The sequence below is a fragment of the Sapajus apella genome, unplaced genomic scaffold (assembly GCF_009761245.1).
Source record: "Sapajus apella isolate SASKATOON/1434 unplaced genomic scaffold, GSC_monkey_1.0 scaffold59, whole genome shotgun sequence".
In the NCBI taxonomy this organism is placed as follows: domain Eukaryota; kingdom Metazoa; phylum Chordata; class Mammalia; order Primates; family Cebidae; genus Sapajus; species Sapajus apella.
This window is the reverse complement of record NW_022436999.1, coordinates 8,447,078-8,452,666: the sequence shown is the minus strand read 5'-3', so window position 1 is coordinate 8,452,666 and position 5,589 is coordinate 8,447,078. Positions and strand designations below refer to the sequence as shown.

Genomic DNA, 5,589 nt, shown 5'->3' with positions numbered 1-5,589 from the left:
AAAAAGGCAGGGTGGGGGAGGCAGTAGTCACCTTGTTCTCTAGTTAACTGACTATTTCTCTTTACCAAGGCACTGGACTGCCTGGCAACCAAAGCATGTGAGTAAAGAACCCCATAATGCTGAGTAATGCATCTCAGCAAGTGGGTGCCTCCTAAAAATTTAGAAGGTGTAGATGAGGTCAGCACATTTTGCCCAAGTGTCCTGCTGAGATCACTGAGCCCTCACTATGGGCAGGGCCCTAACCCAGGACCTTCAGGGAGGTGGAGCTAAAGGGACTTCTGGGTGTGCCCCCTGGGAAGCCTGACCTAAAGGAGCTCTGTGAGGACCACCTCCTCTCTCCAGGCTGTGTGCCACCCAGTCACATGGGCATAAGGAGACAGACACCCTAGAGTCTCACACCATGGGCTGGATGACACTGGGAAGGACTCCTTTTCAGAGGGACACTCCCAAAGCTGGCACCCCGCTATGGCCATCACCCTCTTTGAACTCCAACATGGTGGGGGCCACAACTTCTTTTCGGTACCTCCCACTCCCATTGCTCCTGTATGTGAAGGTAGCCAATGACTACTTTTACTGAATTAGGTCATTTTTTAAAAGTTGACTTTGTGGGACAAAGGGAAAGGAGCCATTTCTCTTGATAGAGGGTGCTGATGCCAAAGCCATGGCTGAGGGCAGGAACCATGACCCTATACTTCTCCCAGGGGTGAGCAATCCGAGGATGTTCCTGTGCCGTCCTTGGAAAAGATCGTGAAGTCGTTCAAACCATTCTTTGTCCCAAATACGAGCAGTTGCTTCTTTACTCACTTCCCGCCCTTGCTTCTTCATCCAGGAGATGGTTTTCACCCAGACCAGTTCCTCCGGAGCCTGTCCCTGGCTCGGCCAAACCACCCAGAGAACGAGCCATGCTGGTTGAAACCTGGCTCGTCTTGCTCAAACGACCTTCACAGTGGCTTGCTTTGTATTTCCGAGCCACACTCTCTGGCTTTCTTCTAACTTCCCTGCACTGAGAAGAGAGCTGAGGAAACTTGGCATTGCCATTCCCTGTGGACATGCCACCCACCACAGGAAATGGATGTGGCACTGAGAAACCAGGCTGGTCCTTCCCACAACACATAATTATTGGTTTTAATATTTGGATGGTTTAATCCAGTGCCAGGTCTCTTGTTCTTGAAGGAGCCAGGACATAATCCCCCGTCCTTTCTTCCAAAGCAAACCCAGGAGCCTTTGTTCTCTGGGCTGATTTCCTTTGACGAGGTTTTCCTTTCTTCACTCACCTCGGGCACTAATTACGGCCCACACCCGCTTCCATCTGTTGTGGTTTCTGAGCTAGGAATGGAAGTGTAGTTGGATGTTTTATCATCACTTTGCAACATGGGCCTAAAAAAGCACACCCTTCCCTGTAATTTCCACTCCTCTGGGCTTCTGTTCAGCTTTGGTTTTTGCTGAAACAGCACTTTAAGCAAAGAATAGACAAGATATGGGCCTTTCTCAGAAGTGCCACCCACCTCCCTATCTTATCAGAAAAGTCAATCAACTGAGGGAGCCAGTTTCCATCTTTAATCATCCATCCATCAACAAGGAAGCAGATATTTACCCCATACCTGCCAAGATGCCAAGAGGCCGTGGGAGGTTCGCAAAGGTGGAGGCCTGCCCTAATGCCCCAGGTAGTTCACCACCTAGACTGTGCAGTCAGAACATATTCTCAGCTCAGACCCATGTAGCTGATCAAGCACAGATCAATGATCAACCCAAGAAAAGACACACAGCAATATGGAATTCAGTTTGCTGCATATACAGTGGGCAGCTCTGCAAACTCAGAGCAGTTTGAGGTCGCTGTGGCCTGGAGGGCTCATGGAAGGAGAAAGAGAAGCGCTCTTTGAACTGAGTCTTAAAAATCAAGGAAAAGGCTGGGCGCGCTGGTTCACGCCTGGACTCCCAGTATTTTTGGGAGGCCAAGGCAGGAGGATAACTTGTAATCAGGAGTTCGAGACCAGCCTGGGCAACACAGTGAGACCTCGTCTCTACAAAAAATTTTTTAAAAATGAGCCAGGCATGGTGGCATGCCCCTGTCACCCTGGCTACTCGGGAGGCTGAGGTGGGAGGATCACTTGAATCCAGGAGTTCAAGGTTGCAGTGGACTATGATCATACCACTGTACTCCAGCCTGGCAGACAGACCTTGTCTTTGAAAAAAAAAAATTAAGGAAGAGTTATTCAAGAAAGGAAGGAAAACAATCAAGCTGTTCTACACTGCGTGAAAGTGACAGTGAGCTGAACCCTTCCAGGGACTGACGCTGTGGTCCCTTCCTTTACTTTGAAATGCTTCCTAACTTTCTCCTTCAACTGGTTTGACTAAATGAGAGAACCCTGTTAGGCTGCAGGCCTACCCCTAAATCAAGTGATGATTTGAGCTCCTGACGGTGAAGGAGTCCCTAAATCGCAGCTTCCCCATGCTGGCCCCAAGTGACCCAATACATGCATGTATAGTTTCAGAAAGAAGCATAGCTCATTTCAGAAGCTGGGGTGAAGTGAGGAATTGGACAGAGGGTGAGCCAAAGGCTACATGGGTGGAAGGTGAGGGGTAGAGGGAGACCCCAGAAAAAGCTGCCGAAGAATGCTGAAGATCAGTGCAGAGACTCTGGTGGGCTTGAGGAGGTCCGGCAACAGGCTGCTCTGTCTTGTAGGTGGGGGCAGAAAGGCAGATGGAAGAGAAGAATCCAGAGCTGATCTGCCCCACCCTCTGGGTTTCACGTTGAGCCTCTGTAATTCAATAGTAAGATGCTCCCTAAGGTGACAGACTACCTCTCCCAGCTTTCACAGCTACAGAGACTTCATAGTTTTAACTCTGTGTATGATGGGAAAATAACAGGAAGGACGTGTGTGGTGAGCTCTGTGACCTTGGGTCCTTTGTCAGTATCAGTGCCTCTGAGGTGCTTCCTTGCTTTTGACCTGGTGTCCCCACCGGGGCCAACCCGGGAGCCAGCTCTTGCCTCAGCTCACCAGCTTCTCCTCCCCGCAACTCCTGGCTCCACTTTCTCTTTTTGATCCTTAAGCTAACAATAGCCCAGGCAAGTCAGGAGTACTATGGGGCCTGCCCAGGCCCTTCTTCTGGATCTGGAGCAGGAGGGAGGAAGAGGCAGCAGCCCAGCACGTGTGAGGGGTGAAGCCAGAGGATGCCAGGACTGCCCCTCTGGACCTGCTCCGTGAGGGCCTCTGCCAGGTTGAAGGGCTGCTCAGGAAAGCATGCACCTGAGCCAGTGGTCCTAGGGCTGTCAGCCTGCCTGGGAGTGGGGAGCCACGGTCATTTGGTTTTAGCGTGGGAGTTGCCTTTTATTTTTACCTGTGTATTTATTCATCTGGATTGTATAACAACTCTAAGAGGACAGGTGTAGTCTTCACCACTGATATGGGTTGGCTGTGTCCCTACCCAAATGTCATCTTGAACTGTAGCTCCCATAATCCCTACGTTGTGGGAGAGACCTGGTGGGAGGTAACTGAGTCTCAGGAGTGGTTACCCAAATGCGGCTGTTCCTTGATAGTGAGTGAGCTCTCATGAGATCTGATGGTTTTTAAGGGGTTTTTCCCCACTTTTGCTTGGCACTTCTCCTTGCTGCCACTATGTGAAGGACGTGTTTGCTTCCCTTTCTGCCATGATTGTAAGCTTCCAGAGGCCTCCCCAGACACGCTGAACTGAGTCAATTAAGCCTCTTTCCTTTATAAATTACCTAGTCTCAGGTATGTCTTTATTAGCAGCATAAGAATGGACTAATACAACCACTATCAGGAAGAAGCATCATAATGGCACTGTCAGGGGAGGTGCCCAGTGAGGCTTTCTTCAAATGAAAGGAGAATATAAGCTTCAAGAAGGCAGGTGGGTAGGGGTGAGTTGCTATTTTATTTATTGCTGTAACCTCTAGTCTGGGGTGGGTATCCCAGCCACTGTGCTGTTAGAAACATGATAAGGGGTAGAGAGAAACAGTCTTTACTGTGCCTATAGGTGTAAAAACCACTTAATGTTGCTTTGTTGGGAGTATTGGAGACCTATGTGCTTGTCACATAGTAGATACTAAGTAAAAAAATATATATATATTTTTTATTGAATTAAGTATTTACCCTGACCTAGGCTAGAAGCCTTTTTATAAGGTTATGGTCTGGGGAGAGTCATGCCAAATTTTTGCAGAGCCTGAATTCCAGATGACTTCATCCACTTAACATTTACTGCGTACCTACTATGTGCTGGGCACAGTAATAGATGTTTGGGATACAAAAATGAATCAGATATGGACCCTGTCTTCAAGAGGGCCACAGGAGACTTTTAAACTAAGGAAAGACAGGGAAAAAGTGTTGCAGGAGTTGGGCAGAATCAGAGAGGTTGTTTAGAGAAGTGGGTGAAAGCACGGGTCCTAGTCTCAGACAGATGAAGTTTTTTTTTTTTTTTTTTTTTTTTGAGACGGAGTTTCGCTCTTGTTACCCAGGCTGTGCAATGGCGCGATCTCGGCTCACCGCAACCTCCGCCTCCCAGGTTCAGGCAATTCTCCTGCCCCAGCCTCCTGAGTCGCTGGGATTACAGGCAAGCGCCACCATGCCCAGCTAATTTTTTGTATTTTTAGTAGAGACGGGGTTTCACCATGTTGACCAGGATGGTCTCGATCTCTTGACCTCGTGATCCACCCACCTCGGCCTCCCAAAGTGCTGGGATTACAGGCTTGAGCCACCGCACCCGGCCCAGACAGATGAAGTTTTAAATATTCATCTAAGCCTAAATTTTATTATCTGTAAAGAGGGATAATAATCATTTCTGTTTATTGCAAAGGTTGTTGTGAGGATTAAATGAGCTAATACATGAAGCTCACTCTGCACAGGGCATGGATTGCAATAAACACAGTAAATACAAAGGTCCTGACATAGTTTGGCTCTGTGTCTCCATCCAAATCTCATCTCCAGTTGTGATCCCCTCATGTCGAGGGAGGGACCTGTAATCCCCATGTGTCAAGGGAGGATGGTGATTGGATCATGGGGGTGGTTCCCCTATGCTGTTCTTTTGATAGTGAGTGAGTTCCCAAGAGTTATGATGGTTTTATAAGTGTTTGGAAGTTCCTTCTTCACTCTTCTCTCTCCTACCACCTTGTGAAGAAGGTGCCTGCTTCCCCTTCTACCATGATTGTAAGTTTCCTGAGGCCTCCCCAGCCATGTGGAACTGTGAGCCAATTAAACCTCTTTCTTTTATAAATTACCCAGTCTTGGCTGGGCACAGTGGCTCACACCTGTGATCCCAGCACTTTGAGAGGCTGAGGCAGGTGGATCACCCGTGGTTGGGAGTTCCAGACCAGCCTGGGCAACATAGTGAACCCTGTCTCTACTAAAAATACAAAAATTAGCCAGGTGTGGTGGTTCATGCCTGTAATCCCAGCTACTCTGGAGGCTGAGGCAGGCAAATACCTTGAACCCGAGGCAGACATTGCAGTGAGCCAAGACTGCACCACTGTGCTCCAGCCTGGGCAACAAGAACAAAACTCTACCTTAATATATATATATATGTGCCGGGCGCGGTGGCTCAAGCCTGTAATCCCAGCACTTTGGGAGGCCGAGG

General features: G+C 48.7%; 1 long non-coding RNA gene across 1 annotated transcript in view; it reads right to left on the bottom strand.

Moving 5' to 3' along the window:
- Positions 1-2,662: 2,662 nt before the first annotated feature.
- Positions 2,663-5,589, bottom strand: part of LOC116528720 — a 5,136-nt gene continuing 2,209 nt past the window's right edge. Inside the window, exon 3 of the long non-coding RNA XR_004259161.1 lies at positions 2,663-2,672. This is a non-coding gene — a long non-coding RNA (uncharacterized LOC116528720). The remainder of the gene's footprint in view (positions 2,673-5,589) is intronic.